Here is a 22,586-nt window from a genome sequence, read left to right on the forward strand (position 1 = left end):
TCCCTTTATTTCTTTTCATATTTCTTTCAGTATTTCTTGTTGCTTTTGTATGATTTTCAGTGAGTGAAGAGAGAAATGGTAACTTCACACTGCCATTTTCAAGCAGGAGTCCACTTGGAAATATTTTGAATTAAAACAGCATGGCTTGCCAGTTGATTAGATATGAGGAGTGAAAGGAACCCCAAATTTTTGGTAAAAAAAAAATCATGAATTCAGTGTTATACACGTTAAGTTTGACACGCCTGTGAAACATCCAAGTGTAGATGTTAGGTAGGAAGTTGGAAAATGATGTCTATAGCTTAGAGAAGAGTTTTGGATTATATTATTATAGTAAAACAAGAACCTAGAGAAGAAATACGGGCAAGATGGCAGCATAGTATTACAGGCAAGATGGCAGCATAGTGAGGTTTGGAATTTAGTTCATCCTCTAGAGCAGCTGCTAAATAGCCAGAAATGGTAGAGGAAAATTGCTTGGGAAACATCAGTGACTAGACCCACAGTGTACACCAATCTGGGCCAGTTGGAATGGCTGAGATCATGCACAAAACTATAAGTCCTCCAGTCAAAGGGATAAACCAGTCAAAGTGACCCAGTCAAAGGAATAAACTAACACTTCAAATGAGATACAACTAGTTCAGGTGTTGGAATAATTAACTAAGGATGTTCAAACAGACATACAAAACCTCATCAAAAATCAAATCAACAGGTTGAGGGAGGATACAAAGAAGACATTGGGTGAACAAAAAAAGAACTCAAAAGTTTGAAAAAACAAATCACAGAAATTATGAAAATGAAAGGCACAATAGAAGAGATGAAAAAAAAAACAACTATGGAAACCTACAATAAATTTGAAGAAGCAGAAGAAAGAATTAGTGAACTAGAGAATGGACATCTGAAATCCAACACATAAAAGAAAATATTGGGAAAAGAATGGAAAAATATGAGCAAGGTCTCAAGGAATTAAATGACAACATGAAGCACATGAATACACAGTTGTGGGTGTCCCAGAAGGAGAAGAGAAGGGAAAAGGAGGAGAAAGACTAATGGAGGAAATAATCACAGAAAATTTCCCATCTCTTATGAAAGCCATAAACTTACAGATCCAAGAAGTGCAGCATATTCTGAAAAGAATAGATTCAAGTAGCAAACATACTGCAAGACACTTGCTAAGCAGATTGTCAAATGTCAAAGTCAGAGAGAATTTTGAAAGCAGCAAGAGAAAAGCAATCCATCACATACAAGGGGGGCTCAATAAGACTTTGTGTGGATTTCTCAGCAGAAACCATAGAGGTGAGAATGCAGTGATATGATATAGTTAAGATTCTAAAAGATAAAAACTGCCAGTCAAGAATTCTAAACTCAGCAAACTGTACTTCAAAACGAGGAAGAGATTAAAATATTTTCAGACTAAAAATCACTAAGAGACAGGCTCTGCAAGAAATACTAAAGGGAGGACTAAGGCAGATAGGAAAAGGCAGAAGAGAGAGGTCTGGAGAAGAGTGTAGAAATGAAGACTATAAGTAAAAAAGACAAAAAAATTAGATATGACATCCAAAATCCAAAAGACAAAATGCTAGAAAAAGTGCTGTCTTTACAGTAATAGCATTAAATGTTAAGCCCTCCAATCAAAAGACACAGACTGGGGGAGTACAAGGATAGTTCAGTGATAGAATTATTGCCTGCCATGCAGGAGTCCCAGGCTCTATTTCTGGTTCATGCCCTTCCCAAAACAAAGAAGCAAGCAAGCAAATAAACAAACAACCACAAAAATAAACAAACAAAAATATTCAACAAATGGTGCTGCAGTAATGGGATACTCACATGGAAAAGGAATGAAATGTGACCCCTGACATACAGCATACAAAAAAAAAAAAAACATAGACTGGCAGAATGGATTAAAAAACAGGACCCATCTATATGCTGTCTACAAGAGACTCATTTGAGTCCCAAGGACAAAAAATAGGTTGAAAATGAAAGGTTGCAAAAAGATATTTCATGCAAACAACATTCAGAAGAGAGCAGGAGTAGCTATACTAATATACAACAAATTAGACTTCAAGTATAAAACAAAAGAGACAAAGAAGGACACTATGTATTAATAAAAGGAATAATTCAACAAGAAGATATAACAATCACAAATATTTGTGCACTGTACCAGAGTGCTCTGAAATACATGAGGTAAACACTGACAACACGAAAGGGAGAAGTAGGAACTCCTATCATAATAGCTAAAGATTTCAATTCCCCACTTTTATCGATGGATAGAACAATTTAGACAGAGGACCAGTAAGGAAACAGAGATTTTGAAAAATACAATAAATGAACTAGACTTGATAGACATTTACAGAACATTACAACCTACAACAGCATGATACATAATTTTCTCATGGATCATTCTCAAGGATAGACCATACAATGGGTCATAAAGCAAGTCTCAATAAATTTAAAAAGATTGAAATAACATAAAACATTTTCTCGGCTCATAATGGAATGAAGTTGGAAATCAATAACATGCAGAGAGCCATGAAAATTCACAAATATATGGAGGCTAAACAACACTCTCTTAAACAACTGGTGGGCCAAAGAAAAAAGTCATGAGAGAAATCAGTAAATATCTTGAGGCAAATGAAAATGAAAACACAACATATCAAAATTTTTGTGATGCAACAAAGGCAGTGCTGAGAGGTAAATTTATTGCCTTAAATGTCTATATTAAAAAAGAAATAAAAGCAGGTGGGCCACAGTGGTTCAGCAGACAGAGTTCTTGCCTGCCATGCTGGAGACCCGGGTTCGATACCCGGTGCCTGCCCATGCAAAAAAAAAAAAAAGGAAGGAAGAGCACAAAAATTGAGGAACTAACTGTTTGCTTAGAAGAACTAGAAAAAGAACAGCAGACTAACCCCAAAGCAAACAAAAGGAAAGAAATAACAAAGATTAGAGCAGAAATAAATGAAATTGAGAATATGAAAACAATTGAAAAAACAAAAAAAACAGAAGTTAGTTGAGAAAATCAATAAAATTGATGGACCCTTAGCCAGGTTGACAATAAAAAAAGAGGATGCAAATAAATAAAATCAGAAGTGAAAGAGGAGACATAAACACTGACCCCCAGAAATAAAGGAGGTAATGAGAGGATACTGTGAGCAATTATATGCTAATAAACTAGACAATATTGATAATATGGACAACTTCCTAGAAAAGCATGAACAGCCAACATTGACTTGAGAACAAATAGATGACCTCAACAAACCAATCACAAGTAAAGAGATTGAATCAGTCATCTAGAAGCTCCCAAAAAAGAAACGTCCAGGACCACATGGCTTCACATGTGAATTCTACCAAGCATTCAAGAAGGAATCATCTCAAACTCTTCAAAAAAATTGAAGATGAGGGAAAGCTACCTAACTCATTCTATGAAGTCAACATCAAACTAATAGCAAAGCCAGACAAGGATACTACAAGAAAGGAAATTACAGAACATCTTCTAATGAATATAAATGCAAAAATTCTCAACAAAATATTTGCAAATTGAATCAAGCAGCACATTAAAAGAATTATACACAATGACAAATGCGATTTATTCCAGGTATACAAGGCTGATTCAACAATATAAAAAAATCAATTAATGTAGTATCAACAAATCAAAGCAGAAAAAACACAAACACATGATCATCTTGATTGATGTAGAGAAGGCATTTGACTAAATTTAACATCCTTTCTTGATGAAAACACTTCAAAGGATAGGAATATGAAGGAACTTCCTCAACATAATGAAGGGAATATATGAAAAAAAAACCCACAGCTAACAGCATCCTCAATGGGGAAAGACTGAAAGCTTTCCCTCTAACATCAGGAACAAGGCAAGATGCCCACTGTCACAAATGGTATTCCACATTTTGCTGGAAATTCTAGCCAGAGTAATTAGACGTGAAAAAAATAAGTCATCCAAATTGGAAAGAGGGAAGTAAAACTTTACTGTTTGGAGATGACATGATACTATATGTTAAAAATCCTGAAAAATTTCCAGCTAAGCTACAAAAGCTAATAAATAAGTCCAGCAAAGTGTCAGGGTACAAGACAAATACCCCAAAACCAATAGTGTTTCTATACTCTAGTGAAGAGTAATCTGAGGGGGAAATAAAGAAAAAAATCCATTTACAATAGCAACCAAAAGAATAAAATATTTAGGAATAAAATTTAACTAAAGATGCAAAACTTATACACAGACAACTATAAGAAATTGCTAAAATAAATCATGGAAGACCTAAATAAATGGAGGGGCATACCATGTTCATGGATTGGAAGACTAAATATAGTTAAGATGTCAATTCTACATAAATAAATCTATAAATTCAATGCATTTATAAATCCCAACAATTAAAATCTCAAGAGCTTACTTTACAGAAGTAGAAAAGCCAATAACGAAATTTATTTGGAAAGGAAGAGTGCCCCAAGTAGCTAAAAATAGCTTGAGAAAGAAAAATGAAGGGGGAAGTCTCACACTACCTGATTTTAAAGCATATAATGAGCTACTGTGGTCAAAACAGCATGACACTGGCATACAAACAGATATACTGACTAATGAAATCAAATTGAGTGTTTTGAAATAGACCCTCTCATTTATGGACAATTGATCTTTGAAAGAGTGGTCAGGGCAACCCACCTGGGACAGAGAAGCCTCTTCAATAAGTGGTGTTGTTGAACTGAATATCCATGTGCAAAAGAATGAAAGAGGATCCATATCTCATGCTGTATACAAAAATGAACTCAAAGTGGATCAAAGACCTAAATGCTACAGTTAAGACCATAAAACTTTTAAAAGAATATGTAGGGAACTATTTTATAAATCTTATAATAGGAAGCAGTTTCATGGACTTTATACCCAAAGCATGAGCATTGACAAAAGAAATGATAAATGGGATCACCTCAAAATTAAAAACTTTTGTGCATCAAAGAACTTTTTCAAGAAAGTAAAAAGGCAAAAAAAAAAAAATCATGGTGATGAATACACAACTATGTGATAATGTTGTGAGCCATTGATTGTACACCAGGCATAGAATGTTTGTATATTCGTTTGTTAAGGTTTACAATAAAAATATTAAAAATAAAAAAGAATCAGGGCTACTGGAACACAGCTCAACAGTTTCTGGTATTTCCTTCCAGTCACTCCAATACACCATAAACTAAAAAAGGTTATCTATATGATCATTATGTGACACCTGAGACTCAGAGTTGGAGCTCTGAAGCTATGAAAGTCAGCACTACTTCATATAGGAACTGTTTACAAAGTTGGGAAAGGGCTCAGATTTTGACTGGTGATATGAATAAAGCTAATCTGGATAGGATTAAAATAGATTAGAAGACAGGGTATAGGATGATATTGTCCATATTTTAAAACTTCAACTTCTATGTGAGACCAAAGGGAGAGACATTTATATGGTGCAAAATTTATATTTTAGGTATTGCATTACCTAATTTAACAGGTATGGTCAGTCAAGTTGAACACCATCAGTATATGAACTCTTAAACAGGGTGTGAGATTGTGTTGGTTTGTCCAGGTTAGTGTGATGCCCTGATATATCTGAGTAATTTTGGAAGTGAATAGAGAAGTATTTGCCAAGTCCCCTTAAGGAGCTGGAGAGAAAGGAAGAAATATTCAACTTCCCCATTTGGATAATTCCTGATATTCTTGCAAGTAGTGGGGACAATCAAATCAATAGGCTGAGCCCCCAATCTTGTGGTTCACCTGTATGAAACTTATTTCTGCAAAGGAGTGGGTGGGTCTACTTATAATTATGCCCAAGAGTCAACCCCAGAGAACCTCTTTTGTTGCTCATATATGGTTTCTCTTTCTAAGCCAACTCAGCAGGTGAACTCACTGCCCTCCTCCTACATGGAACATCACTCCCAGGGGTACAAATCTCCCTGGCAATGTAGGACAGAACTCCTGGGATGAGCTGGAACTTGGCATCATGGGATTGAGAAAGCCTTCTTGATCCAAAAGGGGAACAGAGAAATGAGACAAAATAAAGTTTGAGTGGCTGAGAGATTTCAAACAGAGCTGAACAGTTATCCTAGAGGTTATTCTTATGCATTATTTAGATATCCTTTCTTAGTTTATGGTGTATTGGAGTGGCTGGAGGGAAGAACCTGAAACTGTTGAGCTGTGTTCCAATAGTCTTTTTCTTTCTTTTTTTTTATTTATTAATTAAAAAAATAACAACAAACAAACAAAACATTAAGATATCATCCCATTTTACATATACAATCAGTAATTCTTATATCATCATATAGTTGCATATTCATCATTTCTTAGAGCATTTGCATCGATTTAGAGAAAAAAATAAAAAGACAGCAGAAAAAGAAATAAAACGATAACAGAGAAGAAAAAGATTATACATAGCATAATCTTTTTTATCTACATAAAAGATTATAAGCATACCCCTTACCCCTCGCTTTCATTTATCACTAGCATTTCAAACTAAATTTATTTTAACATTTGTTCCCCCTATTATTTATTTTTATTCCATATGTTCTACTCTTTTGTTGATATGGTAGATAAAAGGAGCATCAGACACAAGGTTTTCACAATCACAGAATCACATTGTGAAAGCTATATCATTGTTCAATCATCATCAAGAAACATGGCTACTGTGTTCCAGTAGTCTTGATTCTCAAAGATGATTGTATAATGGTATAGCTTTTACAATGTGACTGTGTGATTTTGAAAATCTTGTGTCTGATGCTCCTTTTATCCAGGGTATGGACAGATGAGTAAAAAATATGGATAAAAATAAATAAACTATAGGGGGATAAGGGGTAAAATAAATTGGGTAGACAGAAATACTAGTGGTGAGTAAGAGGGAGGGGTAAGAGGAATGGGATGTAGGAGTTTTTTCTTTTTGTTTCTTTTTTCTGGGGTGATGCAAATGTTCTAAAAATGATCATGGTGGTGAATATACAACTATGTGGTGATATTGTGAGCCATTGATTGTACACCATGCATGGACTGTATATGTGTGAAGATTTGTCAATAAAAATATTTTTTAAAAAAGAATATAGAGAAAACAACTTTTGGGGCCCTGGATGAAAGCTTAGGAACTGTAATATTTAGAAGTTGGTGGAAGCGAACCATGAAAGAAATTGAAAGGGGGAAGTTAGAGTTTGGAGAAAAATCATGACAATGTCTTCTCCCAAAAACCAAACAAGAAGAATGAATATTTCAAGGAAGAAGTAGTGAATTTGTCAAATGCAGCTAAAAGGTCAAGTGAGATCAAGACAGTAAGATGTGCATTGGATTTGGCCACATGGAAGTCACTAAGAACAACCTGTGGTGTGTAACAAGAGCAGTTATGGTGGATTGTAGGGCAGAAGCCAGATTACAGATGCCTGTGGAGAGAACAGAAAGTGGTAGCTCTTTCCATGAAAGGTGCTGGTTTTCTCTATGAAAGGGAACATAAAAATGGACAATAGGTAGAGAGATGATAATATCAAGGGAAGCTTTTTGAGGATGGGCAATACTAGTACATGTTTGTATAGTGTTGGTAATTATCCTAGAGATAAGAATAGATGATAATGCATCACAGGGAGGAGAAACTCAAGGAACAAAATCCTTGAATGAGGTGGAGGCGCCAAGTTCCTGAACAAACATGGTTGCACTGGTATTACAAAAAATTATAACAGGAGAGAAGAAGGAGAAGACGAAATCAGATTCAAATAGGTTTTTAGATGGTTAAAGTAGAGAGTAAATGAGGCTTAGACTGACCAATTTATTTAATATTATAACTTGACAACCCACCTCCTTTTCTCTTAACAGGCTAAACTTAACATTTTTTTTCCATAACATTTACCATTTTCTAATATACTGTGTATTTTACTTATCTAATAAGAATTGTTTATTATCTGTCTTTCCCTGCTGGCATGTAAGCTCCTTGAGGGCAGAGTCTTTGCTTTGTTCATTCATATTTGTGCTGGTTTGAAAGAATGTATGTCACCTAGAAAACTCATGTTTTAATCTAAATCCCATTTTGTAAAGGCAGAATAATCCCTATTCAATACTGTATGTTTGAATCTGTAATTAGATCACCTCCCTGGAGATGTAACCCAATCAAGAGTGGTTGTTAAGCTGGATTGGGGGAAATGTGTCTCCACCCATTTGGGTGGGTCTTGATTAGTTTCTGAAGTCCTATAAAAGAGAAACATTTGGGGGAATGAAGGAGATTCAGAGAGAGCAGAGCAGAACGACTAAGCCATGAGAAGCAGAGTCCACCAGTCAGCGACCTTTGGAGATGAAGAAGGAAAAGGCCTCCTGGGGAGCTTCATGAAACAGGAAGCCAGGAGAAAAAGCTAGCAGATGACACTGTATTCACCATGTGCCCTTCCACTTGAGAAAGAAACTCTGAACTTCATCGGCCTTCTTGAACCAAGGTATCTTTCCCCTGGATGCCTTAAGATTGGACATTTCTATAGACTTGCTTTAATTGGGACATACTCTCAGCCTTAGAACTGTAAACTAGCAACTTATTCCTTTTAGCAACTTATTAAAAGGAATACCCCCTTTTAAAAGCCATTCTGTTTCTTGTATATTGCATTCTGGCAACTAGCAAACTAGAACAATATTATTCCAAGTACCACCCAAAATGTCTAATGTATAACAGGCACTCAATAAATATTTATTGAATAAAATGAATGAAACAGGTACCAAAACTGTGGTACTAGGACCCATTCCTGTAAGCACAATGAAATCCAATTATTGGTTCTTTGAGGAACTCTGATAAGTACCTTGCATGAAGGTTTGCTTTGAAGTGGACACAACGATATTCTTTGGGCTGGATCAGCAAGTCCTCTGGGCAGATCATGTGAATGCCGAAATAAGGTATATGGGTCTAAATGGATATCAAGACCTGGGGGTTAAATTTCGGAGTTTGCCAGCTGCTCTGTACTGTCTTGATAGCCAACTCCATATCTTGAATCACATTTGTTTCAACAGTAACATCCCTTAGCTAATTAATGACTTCTGGCATGGATGTGGATAGCAGTATTTGAAGCACTTGCTGTAGCCACCATTGGAATTAGATTAATTTAATCCCTGAAGTGCTACCCAACCTAAGATGTGGATTAAAATTAAATCATACACACACACATAGGTACATTCCACTGTTTATATGAAAATATTTTAAAGGAAAGTAATAATATTAAAGCACCCTGGGACAGTGGCTCAGTGGCAGAGTTTTCGCCTGCCATGCTGGAGACCCAGGTTCATTTCCTGGTACCTGCCCATGCAAAAAAGTAATAAATACTTAAAAAAAAAAAAAAGCACCCTGGGCATCTAAGTTACTGGGGTGGGGGTGGGGTGGAATGCCCAGGCAAGGGTTGGATGATTCACTATTCTAACACCAAAGGCTAACAGTGGTTTCCAGGTGTTGGATATTTGGAAAATGTGCTTTATTATTGAATTACTGAGCTCCTGTAGTGAGCTTTTTTATTTGGTTTGGTAAAAAATAAATCAGATACTTTATAAACAAGTATATATATATATATACGTGCAAGCATGATGTTTGGCTTTTGATATTTTCAGTGATGAAAATAGCTGGCTCCCACACATAAACTCATCTTCCTACTAAAATTGCATTAAATCAAATGTTTATTACAATCACATCACACTCACTTTTACTTCCTATTTCATTAAATTCCCCCAATAATACAAAAATTGCAAGGAACTCCAGTTTTTGTGATCAGTGACTAAAATTGAGTTAAGAATCATAAAGCATAACCAGGTGTGATCAACTGAATTATGAACCCTGATAAAGACATATTATTATTCTTAATCTTTGTTCCTGAAGGTATGAACTCATTTGTAAATGGAACCCTTTTAAGATGTATTATCAGTTATCTTCCTTTGTGAATAGGGTCTTCTAAGATCCTATTTAGGTAAGACTCAGATGAATTAGGGCAGACCTGAATCCATACTAATGGAGTCCTTAGAGAGAAAGCCACAGAGAGAGGAAGCTAGAAGTCAGTGGAAACTAAAAGAGGGACATAGGGAGAGAGAGATCATCATGTGACTGGAGGAAGAGATGCAAGCCAAGGAAAACTAAGGATTGTGGCAGGCCAGCTCCAGAATAACTACAGACTTCAGGGATACAGAAATGCCTTGCCAATGACTTGATTTTGAACTTCTGGTCTCCAAAATTGTGAGACAATAAATCCTTGATGTTTAAGCCAACCCATTGTATGGTATTTGTTATAGTCTGCAAACTAAGACACCAGGTAAAATTGAAAGGATGTTGAGGGAAATTCATAACAACCTGGAATCCTTTAGGGTTCTGACAGACATGGCCAAATCACTGAGACTCAGTATCAAAAAGACAATCAGAGACTTCTGGGCCAATATGGCAGCTTAGTAATGTCCGTGTTTTAGTTCGCCCTCCAGAACAACTACTAAATAGCCAGAAACAGTACAGAACAGCTCTTGGGGCCACATCAGTGACCAGACACACAGCATACCCAAGGCTGGACCAGCTGGACAGGCTGTGAGCCCCCTCAGAACCATGAGTTCCCCAAGCCACGGTGGCTGGTGCCCCTACCCCACAGTCTGCTTCCCAGAGGGGAAAGGAAAGAGACTTTACCAGAAGCAGGGGCTGAGCCCAACCAAATGCCAATTGTGGAATTAATTAACAAATTCCGACCACTAAAAATAGGCCCACAGCTCAGGTGAACCTGGTCAAAGCAAAGTTCTCTCATTTTTGCATGGGCGCCAAGGGGGCAGGGCTGATGGAAAAAGAAAAAAAAAAAAAGAGAAACAGAGGTTTTGTGGCTGTGTTTCTACAAAGGCTTGACTGCCTTTGTATACAGTGTCAGGACGTCTCAGGCTGCAACTGCCCCAGGCATAGTCAGAAACAAGCTCGTTTGAGGGCTTGTCTGGAGCCTGTGCCTTCCCCAGGGCAGGGGTGAAGCCCAACTCAGGTGGAATCCCTCCCTCAAGGAATTCAGACACCAGGGCTTGGTAATTTGAAGCCATTAAAACCAGCCTACAACCTCTCCTCTGTCTCCACCACGCCCCCAGCAAGGAGAGTCTGTCAAAGTTAAAGGTACCACATCATCTTGTGCTGGTGGGACCTGCAGGCAGACAAGCACCACATGCTGGGCAGGATAAGAAAAACAGAGTCCAGAGACTTCACAGGAAAGTCTTTCAACCTGCTGGGTCTCACCCTCAGGGAAAACTGATGCAGGTGACTCTTTCCTCCTGATAGGAGGCCAGTTTGGTCTGGGAAAATCTGGCTAGGGTCTATAATACCTAAGTAGACCCTCCTAAGTGTGTGTAGGGGGTGAAGGCACCATACAAACAGGGCAAGAAGCAAGAAAACAAGAACTGAAAAATTCTCTTATGTTAAACAAAACCTAAGCTAGAGGTCCAGATAATGCTGAATTGAATGTCAAAGAACAGATAGACAACAAATTCATCCAGCAAGAAAACCCTAGGTGAAAGAAGTGAAAGCAATCTCCAGAATAAACTAATTAAATGCTTTATTTTTTTTGCAAAAAATAACAATCAAAAGATAACAAATCACACTAGGAAAATTGAAGATATGGCCCAGTCAAAGGAACAAACCAACAATTCAAATGAGATACAGGAGCTGAAACAATTAATTCAGAATGTTCAAACAGACATGGAAAACCTCATCAAAAATCAAATCAATGAATTGAGGGAGGATATAAAGAAGGCAAGGAATGAACAAAAAGAAGAAATCAAAAGTCTGAAAAAACAAATCACGGAACTTATGGGAATGAAAGACACAGTAGAAGAGATGAAAAAAACAGTGGAAACCTACAATGGCAGATTTCGAGATGCAGAACATAGGATTAGTGAACTGGAGGATGGAACATCTGAAATATGACAAGAAAGGAAAATACAGGGGAAAAAATGGAAAAACATAAGCAGGGACTCAGGAAATTGAATGACAATATGGAGCACACGAATATATGTGTTGTGGGTGTCCCAGAAGGAGAAGAGAAGGGAAAAGGAGGAGAAAAACTAATGGAGGAAATTATCACTGAAAATTTCCCAACTCTTATGAAAGACTTCAAATTACAGATCCAAGAAGTTCAGCATACCCCAAAGAGAAGAGACCCAAATAGATGTACTCCAAGACATTTACTAGTCAGAATGTCAGAGGTCAAAGAGAAAGAGGGAATCTTGAAAGCAGCAAGAGAAAAGCAATCCATCACACACAAGGGAAGCCCAATAAGATTATGGATAGATTTCTCAGCAGAAACCATGGAGGCAAGAAGACAGTGGGATGATATATTTAAATTATTAAAAGAGAAAAACTGCCGGGTGGGCCGCAGTGGCTCAGCAGGCAAGAATGCTTGCCTGCCATGTCAGAGGACCCAGGTTCAATTCCCGGTGCCTGCCCATGTAAAAAAAAAAATAAAAAGAAAGAAAGAAAAAAAGAGAGAAAAACTGCCAACCAAGAAATCTATATCCAGCAAAATTGTCCTTCAAAAATGAGGGAGAAATTAAAACATTTTCAGACAAAAAAACCACTGAGAGAATTTGTTACCAAGAGACCAGCTCTGCAAGAAATACTAAAAGGAGCACTAGAGACAGATATGAAAAGACAGAAGAAAGAGGTGTGGAGAAGAGTGTAGAGAGGAAGACTATGAGTAAAGGCAAAAAGAAGGAAAATTAGATATGACATATAAAATCCAAAAGGCAAAATAGCAGAAGAAAGTACTACCTATGCAGTAATAACACTGAATGTTAATGGACTGAACCCCCCCAGTCAAAAGACATAGACTGGCATAATGGATTAAAAAACAGGACCGATTTATATGCTGTCTCTATTCAAAGGACAGAAGGGCAAGGACACAAATAGACACTTGCACTCCAATGTTTATAGCAGCATTATTTACAATTACCAAGAGATGAAAATAGCCAAAATGTCCATCAACAGACAGGTGGCTAAACAAACTGTGGCATATACATATGATGGAATATTATGCAGCTGTAAGACAGAACAAAGTTATGAAATATGTAACAACATTGGATGGACCTTAAGGACATTATGCTGACTGAGATTAGCCACAAACAAAAGGACAAATACTGTATGGTCTCACTGATGTGAACTGACATTAGTGAATAAACTTGGAATATTTCGTTGATAACAGAGATTATGAGGAGATAGAAATAGGCTAAGATATTGGGTAATTTTAGTTGAAGGGATACAGATTGTGCAACAGGAATGAATATAAAAACTCAGAAATGGACAGCACAATATGTGTTAGTTAGATTCAGTTGTCAACTTGGCCAGGTGAGCATACCTAGTCTTGTTACTGTGGACATAAGCCAATGGTAGGTGAACCTCATCTGTTGCTGATTTACATCTGCAGTCAGCTAGGAGGCGTGTCTGCTGCAACGAGTGACGATTGACTTAATTGGCTGGTGCTTAAATGAGAGAGCACAATGTAGCACAGCCTAAGAAGCTGGGCATTCCTCATCTCAGCACTTGCAGCTCAGCCCAGGCCTTTGGAGATGAAGAAGTTACCCTGGGGAAAGTTGTTGGAACCCAGGGGCCTGGAGAGAAGGCCAGTAGAGACCATCCTGTGCCTTCCCATGTAAGAAAGAACCTCAGTGGAAAGTTAGCTGCCTTTCCTCTGAAGAACTAACAAAATAAATCCCCTTTTATTAAAAGCCAATCCGTTTCTGCTGTGTTGCATTCAAGCAGCTAGTAAACTAGGACAGATTTGGTACCAGGAGTGGGGTGCTGCTGCAGTTTGCAAATACCAGATATGTTGGAACAGTTTTTTGGATGGCTAAGGGGAAGATTTTGGAGGAACAGTGAAGAGAATGATGGAGAAGTTCTGGAGTGTTTGAAGAGACTGTTGATGTAAATGGAACCACTGCCAATCTTGACAAAGGAGGACACAAAAGGGAGAGATTGGGGTTTGCAGAGTGAGGACCATGGAAGCTCGATCTGAAGTCAAGGAACCTCTGCCAGGAGAGTGGACCCACCCATATACATGGAGAGGGTGAGTTTACCCTGAAGGGTGAGGATGAGCCTCTCATCTTGTTGCAGTGGAAGAGTTGTGTTGCCTCAGGCCTTGGAGAAGGCAGTATGCTCCTTGGGGGACTGGGAGAGCCTGGCTGCCACCACATGGAGGGGTTGAGCATGTGCCCCAGAAATGGCAGAGAGCCCAGGGGTGGCCCTGATGCCTGGAGAGAGTGGAGTCGAGAGGTGGTCTCCTTGATGTTCCCCGAGATTGATTTGGAAAGAGGCGGGCCACTGCATAGGCACTTGGAAAAAGTGGGACTGCCACGTTCTAAAGCCGAAGGATGAATGACTTTCAGACTTCGAAATCCAATGGTGTTTACCCTGCAAGTTTTACATCTGTGTTCTTCCAATTTCTCCCTGTGGAAATGAAAACCTATATCCTGTGAATATCCTCCTTTGCATCTTGGCACCAGACAACTTGTTTTGAGATTCACAGGTCCACAGCAAGAAGAGAATTTTTTGCACCAGTTTAAGATGATGCTTGAAGTTGCCAAGTTGACAAGGGGTGGACGTGTGTTAGTTAGATTCAGTTGTCAACTTGGCCAGGTGAGCATACCTAGTCTTGTTACTGCAGACATAAGCCAATGGTAGGTGAACCTCATCTGCTGCTGATTTACATCTGTAGTCGGCTAGGAGGCATGTCTGCTGCAACGAATGATGTTTGACTTACTTGGCTGGTGCTTAAATGAGAGAGTGCAATGTAGCATAGCTGAAGCAGTTCGACATTCCTCATCTCAGCACTAGCAGCTCAGGCCAGGCCTTTGGAGATGAAGAAAGAAATTACCCTGGGGAAAGTTGTTGGAACCCAGGGGCCTGGAGAGAAGCCCGGCAGAGACCATCCTGTGCCTTCCCACGTGAGAAAGAACCTCAGTGGAAAGTTAGCTGCCTTTCCTCTGAAAAACTAACAAAATAAATCCCCTTTTATTAAAAGCCAATCCGTTTCTGGTGTGTCGCATTCCAGCAGCTAGTAAACTAGGACACAACACTACCTAACTTTAATACAATTATGTTCAAACACTGAATGAAGCTGAATGTGACAATGATAGAGGGAGGAGGACTGGGGGCATAAATGAAAATTCACAAAGAAAGATAGACGATAAAGATTGAGATGGTATAATCTAGGAATGCTGTGCTGGTTTGAAAGGAAGTATGCCCCCTAAGAAAAGCCATGTTTTAATATAAATCCCATTTCATAAAGGTAGAATAATCTCTATTCAATACTGTATATTTGAAACTGTAATGAGATCATCTCCCTGGTTGATGTGATTTAGTTAAGAATGGTTGTTAAACTGGATTAGGGGATGACATGTCTCCGCCCATTTGAGTGGGTCTTGATTAGTTTCTGAAGTCCTATAAAAGAGGGAACATTTTGGAGAATGAGAGATTCAGAGAGATTCAGAGAGAGCAGAGAATGCTGCAGCACCACGAAGCAGAGAGTCCACGAGCCAGTGACCTTTGGAGATGAAGAAGGAAAACGCCTCCCGGGGAGCTTCATGAAATCGGAAACCAGGAGAGAAAGCTAGCAGATGATGCTGTGTTCACCATGTGCCCTTTCAGCTGAGAGAGAAACCCTGAACTTCATCAGCCTTCTTGAATCGAGGTATCTTTCCCTGGATACCTCTGATTGGACATTTCTATAGACTTGTTTTAATTGGGATATTTTCTCAACCTTAGAACTGTAAACTAGCAACTCATTAAATTCCCCTTGTTAAAAGCCATTCCGTTTCTGGTATATTGCATTCCAGCAGCTAGCAAACCAGAACAAATGCCTAGAGTGTATAATGATAGTGACTAAATGTACAAATTAAAAAAATATTTTTACATGAGGAAGAACAAAGGAATGTCATCACTGCAGGGTGCTGAAAATAGACGGTAATTAATATTTTAAAATTTACCTTATGTGTGAGACTAAAGCAAAAAATGTTTATTTGGTACAAAATTTATATTTTGACTAGTGCGTCTCCTAATATAACTTATATAGATAGTTGAACAACATAAATACATGGAAACTTGGGTAGGACATGAAATTTTGTTGGTTTGTCCAGAGTGATGCCCTGATGAATCCCAGAGTGATTTGATCAGAGTGGAAAAGTATTTGCAAAGTCCCCTTCAGGGAATGGTGAGAACGGGGGAATATTCAACCTCCCCAAGTTGAATTCTTGATACTCTCACAAGTAGTGTGGTCAGCCAAAGCTGTAGGCTGAGCCCCCAGTCTTGGGGTTTGTTCACATGAAATTTAACCCCACAAAGGATAGGTCTAGCCTACTTAAAATTAGGTCTAGGAATTACCCCCAGGAGAACCTCTTTAGTTGCTCAGATGTGGCCTCTCTCTCCAGCCAACACAACAAGCAAACTCACCACCCTCCCCCTACCTGTGTGGGACATGACTCCCAGGGGTGAGGACCTTCCTGACAGCATGGGACAGAAATCCTGGAATGAGCTGAGACTCAGCATCAGGGGATTGAGAAAAAGTCTAGAATGAGCTGAGACCCAGCATCAAGGGATTGGAAGGGCCTTCTCAACCAAAAGGGGGAAGAGTGAAATGAGACAAGGTGTCAGTGGCTGAGAGATTCCAGGCAGAATCAGGAGGTTATCCTGGAGGTTATTCTTACACATTGAGTAGATATCACCTTGTATCCAAGATGCAATGGAGAGGCTGGAGGGAACTGCCTGAAAATGTAGAGCTGTGTTCCAGGAGCCATGTTTCTTGATGATGATTGTATAATGATAAAGCTTTTGCAATGTGACTGTGTGATTGTGAAAACCTTGTGTCTGATGCTCCTTTTATCTACCTTGTCAACAGATGAGTAGAACATACAGAATAAAAATAAATAATAGGGGGAACAAATGTTAAAATAAATTTAGTTTGAAATGCTAGTAATCAATGAAAGGGAGGGGTAAGGGGTATGGTATGTATAATTCTTTTTTCTTTTTTCATTTTATTTTTCTTTTGTCTTTTTATTTCTTTTTCTGAATTGATGCAAATGTTCTAAGAAATGATCATGATGATGAATATGCAACTATGTGATGATATTGTGAAGTACTGATTATATATGTAGAATGGAATGAGCATATGTTAAGAATGTTTGTGTTTCTTTCTTGTAATTTTTTTTAATTAATAAAAAAGTTATAAGTGTGTCAAACTGCTTATATCTGTCAGGATCTGAGCAGGAAAGAGAAGGCACACTGAGTTAAGGACAATTTTATGTCGGGTTTAATAAAGACACCAGTTACAAAGGTATGGGAAGGGTGTAGAGAAATCACATAAAAAAAAAAGACAATCAGATACAAAACATATATTGTGGCAAAGGCATTATAACCAGAATTTATAAAGAACTATTACACAACTCATTCAGATCCTAAAGACAATAAAATAGATTACTATGAAGAACTTTTGGCCAATATATTTGGTCACTTAAATGGAATAGGCAAATTCCTTGAAAGACACAAATGAGCAAAGATCATATGCAAAGCAACAGATAACCTGAAGAGCCCTTTATATATATATATTTTTAAATGGGCAAAAAATTTGAAAAGAGACTTCCTCAAAAAAAAGATATACTATGATCATTAGGCACATGAAAATATACTGAACATTACTCATCATTAGGGAATTGCAAATTTAAACAATATACTACCACAAACACAATAGAAGGCTAAAATGAAGAAGAATGATAATATCATGTGTTGGTAAGGATGTGGAGTTGCTGGAACCCTCCTACACAGAGATTTGTATACAAATCCTATTGTAGATTTATTAAAATAGTCAAAAATTAAAAACAGCCTAAATGTTCATTTGGTGAATGGATAAATAGATTATAGGTATAGTCACATAATGGAATACTATTCAGGAATATAAAGAATGAAACACTGACACTTGTAATATGCAAGAATCTCAAAAGCATTAGCTAAGTGAAATAAACCAGACACACGAGACTGTATCATTTTATTTATATAACATTCTACAGCAGGCAAAACTATGAGGACAGAAAAAAAAAATTAGTGTTGCCAGGACCTGTGGTAGGGGAAGGGGATTGACTGCAGGGAAGCACAAAGCATATTTCAGGTGTGATGGATATGTCCTGTATCCTGATTGTGGTAGTGGTTCTACAGCTGTATACATTTGTCAAAATTCATGAACTCCTCTTAATAGGGATGAATTTTATTTTATATAAATGATACCTCAATAAAATGCTTTATTTTTTTTCCCAAAAATTGTATTTATTACCTTGATGAAGCAAATCATCCCGTCTTAGTGCCCCATATAACGGAAAGCCCTCAGGAAAAACTGCATGAAAAACTCTAACTCTTGCAGAAACATCTAGAAATAAGAAAAAAATCAGCAATTTTTTTTTTCAGTTAATTCTGGCTGCAAGCAACAATGAAAGGTATAAGCAATTGGAAATTAAAAGCAGCTTGAAACTTCCTTCAAGGTCAGTCTTAGACTTTTATTAGAAGGTGAATTTCATTTAATGGGTAGAATGTTGTAAATCTAGGGCTCTAGTTACAGTTGAATTTCCTTAGTTTGAAAAGAGGCAGCCAAGGAAAACAAGGTTCTATGACTAAATTATACCATCTAATGTCACATTTTACTACGCATTAACAACTTGCTCAAAGACTGAAGTTTTGTAGGTTTATAAATTTTCAGTTTTTTACAGAGGCATTGATGTTAATGGCTTATTATTTTCAATTTTTTTCTTTGATCTCTGTGTTCAAAATGTCTATAAAGTAGATTCATTTAAATAGTTCTTATGACAATATTCTCTGAAGAAAAGTTTCAGCAATATATGTGATTTTTAGAGAACGCTGTATTGACTGGAAAAAAATGTATGCATATATTCAAAGGCAGCACCAAATCTAACAGACAAATAGTCTGCAGGTAAGAATAGCAGATCAAGTTCCCTTATCTCTTGAAGCACCAGGTAACATTGTACCCTTCCTCCAATAAGTCATTGTTTCAAAAAGTTTACCTTTTGATTTTCTTGCTATCCTTTGGGCATACTAAAAAACGGTAAATTTGAAAAAAGAAGTACTTTGCAAAGAGGAAATTACAAAGGGAATATTCATCTTTATAGTCAAATTTAAAGAGCATTATTAGCACTTCAGCCTTCCTAAGAAAATCCAACTAAGATAGTAACCATAAAAAAAAAAACAGTTTTTTTTTCACTGAAAAAGTCTATTGAAAAACGTTTCTCTGAGACCAAAAAAAGGTGGGGGTTGGATCAGGGAAGCAGAGATCTTTTTAGCTAGCATATGACACGAGACTTGAAAACTCAGCAGGAGTAATGAAATGTAATGAAAACATTGATTCCTGGCAAGTTTCTAAGGAATAACCATTCCATAGCTCAAAAAAAAAAACAGTGAAAAGTCTGTTATTTGTATTTACATATCTTTGTCAGGCTCAGTTTTCAAAACATTGTGATGCACAGAATAGAGAAACTGCCTTTATACGCAATGTCAGCTTTCTTTATTCCATCCATTTCCCCAAACATGCGGTGTAATGCCATTACATTTTACTTGACAGTTAATCATGAGACGAGAGACTTTTTTTCCAATGGTAAACAGTTTTAAATCCATTTGGAAAATAATTAAACACACACAGATGCTATGGGATAGTGTGTAAATGTTCTTAAAATAAAATATGAGACTTAGGTTGTGACAGTGACCACTCCCCAGTACTTTATGGTTCTCTGCTATCAGTTTATGGTTCAGTGAACTAAGGGTTAGAAACACTATGTGCTTTCTCATTCCTTTCATACTTTAGAGAACAGTTTCATTATATTTCTGTCAATAAAACTTAGAAGAAGTAAAAAGAAGCTGATGATTAAGTGAAGGTCAGTTTCCTTTAGGTTTTAACAGGGAAGGAGTCAAGGCGAAAGCCTGGTGTGTCACAGGGCGTAACATCTATTATTTTACCACAGGACATTATGAGAACATTGTTAGTCAGGGTGGAAGAAGCTAATCCAAAACGTGAGATTGGAAATTCAAGATAAATTGCATTTGGGAGAAAATATAGTTGACTGCTTTGCACAGGAAATACGAATTTTATCAGCCCAGAAAGCAGTGAATGCCATCACAGTTGCCTCAATGGGTAGCAGCATCTTTAATTTTTGAAGTTACCCCTCTGCCCCCACTCATCCAATCCAGTACCCTAGTGGCCCACAAAGCTTTCCAGCATTGTTTCTGTAACAGTTTCTGTTAGGCTCAGTCAGTGTTCTCTGGACATCCCCACGCGAAGATGGGAAATAAAGAAATGTCTTGAAATACCTCTGACATTTCCTCCGTCAGCCGTTTACAGAAGAAACATCTGCGTAAATATTTAAATTACCCCTTCCTCCAAACAAATTTGCCTTTGGATTCACCTACCCTCAGGCATAGGCAGGGACTGTTATTAGTGTGGAAGGATTTAGGAGGGTGGGGAGAATCTTCGGGGAGGTGGGGCTGACATTGATCCGCTGTCCCTGGAGCTTGAAACAACCGACTCTTCCTTTCACAGAACCCAAGTGTCTCCTTGGGCCTGGGAAGTTTTGGATCCTGAGTGACGGTCAGAAACCGGGAGAGCAGACTCACACAGTTGTGTAATGTTTATGGATCAGCCCGGGTTGTCAGCCTCAGAAGGCCGCCCGGGGGCAGGGCTTGGCACGCCTGAGGGAGGCCGCCGGACTGCCGTTGCCTTCAGAATCCCCTGTCCCACGGTGCTCATAGCGGCTGCGCTCCAGGCACGGAGCGCTACAGCCATTCCGGGACGCCACGTGAGAGCCAGGGCCAGCCCACCTCTGTAGGTCTGGGCGGGGGCGCTTCTAGAGGACTCAGGCCCGGGGATGCCGGGACAGGGTCTCACCCGCGGGTGATGTCTGGAGACCGAGCGTTCTCACAGGGCCCGGGGCGGGAGCGAACCTAGAAGTTCGGCTCTGCGCGTTCGGATTTCGGTGCTCCTGGCCAGCAACTCTCCCAGCGGTGCAGGGAGAGACGCCCGCCGCCTGCGACTGCACTCCCGCCTGGCCGCAAGCTCCGAGCCGGGAGACGGGGGCGGGGAGCCTGGAGCGCCACTACGCCAGCGCGCCCCGCCCGTGGGAGAGGAGGGGCTGCGGCGCCGCGGACCACTGGAGGCGCAGCGCCGCCGCCGCCGCCGCGGCTGTCGGTGCTGGAGACCGCGGCACCGCACAGGCGGCGCCCTTGCCTCTGCTCCCCGGCCAGCCTTCTGACAGCCCGCCGGGGCCGCCCGCTGCCGCCGCCGCCGCCGCCGCCGCCAACCGCGGGACCCGCAGCGCCTGCGCTCGCTCTCCAGGTAGGTGTCTCGGCTGCGGAGGGGACCTCAGGGACGGACACCACGGTGCTCGCACCGCACCCCGGGGGCATTGTGCGGTCCGGCGGGCCGAGGACCTTGAGGGACTGCGGCTGGCAGCCACGATTTGGTCCCCGGAGGCATCGCCATTCTGCATGGACTCTACCAGTCGGATTACCCAGGCGGCCTGGAGTGGGGGCGGGTGCCCGTCCGGGCCCCGAGGCTGGGGTGGGAGGGGGCGTCTGTGTCCTGGTCCCCTCTCGCCACTCTCCCCTCCCCCTCGTTGCTGGGGAATTCCGGCAGCGTGGCACTCGCGGCCGCATTCCCCTGCGCCCAGCTCGCTCCAGCCTGGTTGAGATTTGAAGCTGGGGCAGAGAGAACGACTGATGTAATTGTCAGCGGAGAACCGAAGCTGCATGGGTGAGAACGTCAGCGTCCGCGCGAGCTAACGCCTACGCCGCACCTTTCCGAGGATCCCGGGAGCCGTGAGAAACGGCTGGGGAAGTTGTGTATTGGGTTTTATTGTGCGTGTGCACTGCGCACTGCCCTGGCGGGGCACCCCTGCCGGCTCCTTGCTGGCTCCCCGCAGCCCTCCCTGCAGCTTTCATCCACACCCCTGTCCAGGGCCGAGTCTGCCTTCCCCAGTTCAAACCCGGACGGGGTTTGCATTGCAGTCTAGACGTGCTTTCCCTGCAAGAGCTGGGAACTGACCGCAGCTTGTGTCGCCAGGGATACTGGGGTGGGGGTGGGGGGGGGAGGAGATGGGAGACCTGGGGAGGAAGCTGAGAAGTAATGACAGGGGCAGATTTTTTAAAAAGCCTGTACTGTACATAGGCACATCGGCTAGGCACCCTTTAAGCTGTTTTTGAAAGTTAGATCAGATAACTGATTTTGTGGCAGTTCTCTGATATACCTGAATGGTAGCTTAAATATAGAGAACTAAAGCTGGGCAAAGCATTACATAATGGACATGAAGCAAATGACCCGAAACTAAGTGAACCCACTGAAGATTAGTTCTCGCTCTTGGACACGAAGTCATATAAGGCTTCTTCTCTAGAAGGATTTCCGTTTTAAAAATCGCTGGACTAGGTTTACCAAATTGTATATTATATTTAGTTTATTTTTTAAATAAATCAAAATAATTTTTAAAAAGTCTCTTAAAAATTGCGAACTACTCGTGTATATCACTGAGTTGATTAATAAATGTAGTCTTTCTGCAAAGGTAGAAATTAAAAACTTCCTATCAT

General features: G+C 39.8%; 1 protein-coding gene and 1 long non-coding RNA gene across 10 annotated transcripts in view; one reads left to right on the plus strand and one right to left on the minus strand.

Annotated features, from left to right (window-relative positions):
• The window catches only part of LOC143676417 (uncharacterized), a 39,245-nt gene extending 18,462 nt beyond the window's left edge, over window positions 1-20,783 (minus strand). Inside the window, exons 1-2 of the long non-coding RNA XR_013172069.1 lie at window positions 20,421-20,783; window positions 18,283-18,375 (exon numbers count right to left, since the gene is read on the minus strand). This is a non-coding gene — a long non-coding RNA (uncharacterized LOC143676417). The remainder of the gene's footprint in view (window positions 1-18,282; window positions 18,376-20,420) is intronic.
• A 489-nt stretch (window positions 20,784-21,272) lies between these two features.
• Window positions 21,273-22,586, plus strand: part of OSBPL6 (oxysterol binding protein like 6) — a 224,105-nt gene continuing 222,791 nt past the window's right edge. For 8 of the 9 annotated variants that reach the window (XM_077154279.1, XM_077154285.1, XM_077154283.1 and 5 more), the window contains exon 1: window positions 21,273-21,342. The gene's annotated coding sequence lies outside the window, so the exon portion shown is untranslated. The remainder of the gene's footprint in view (window positions 21,343-22,586) is intronic. The other variant, XM_077154281.1, reaches the window with a different exon arrangement.

The sequence above is a fragment of the Tamandua tetradactyla genome, chromosome 3 (genome assembly GCF_023851605.1).
Source record: "Tamandua tetradactyla isolate mTamTet1 chromosome 3, mTamTet1.pri, whole genome shotgun sequence".
In the NCBI taxonomy this organism is placed as follows: domain Eukaryota; kingdom Metazoa; phylum Chordata; class Mammalia; order Pilosa; family Myrmecophagidae; genus Tamandua; species Tamandua tetradactyla.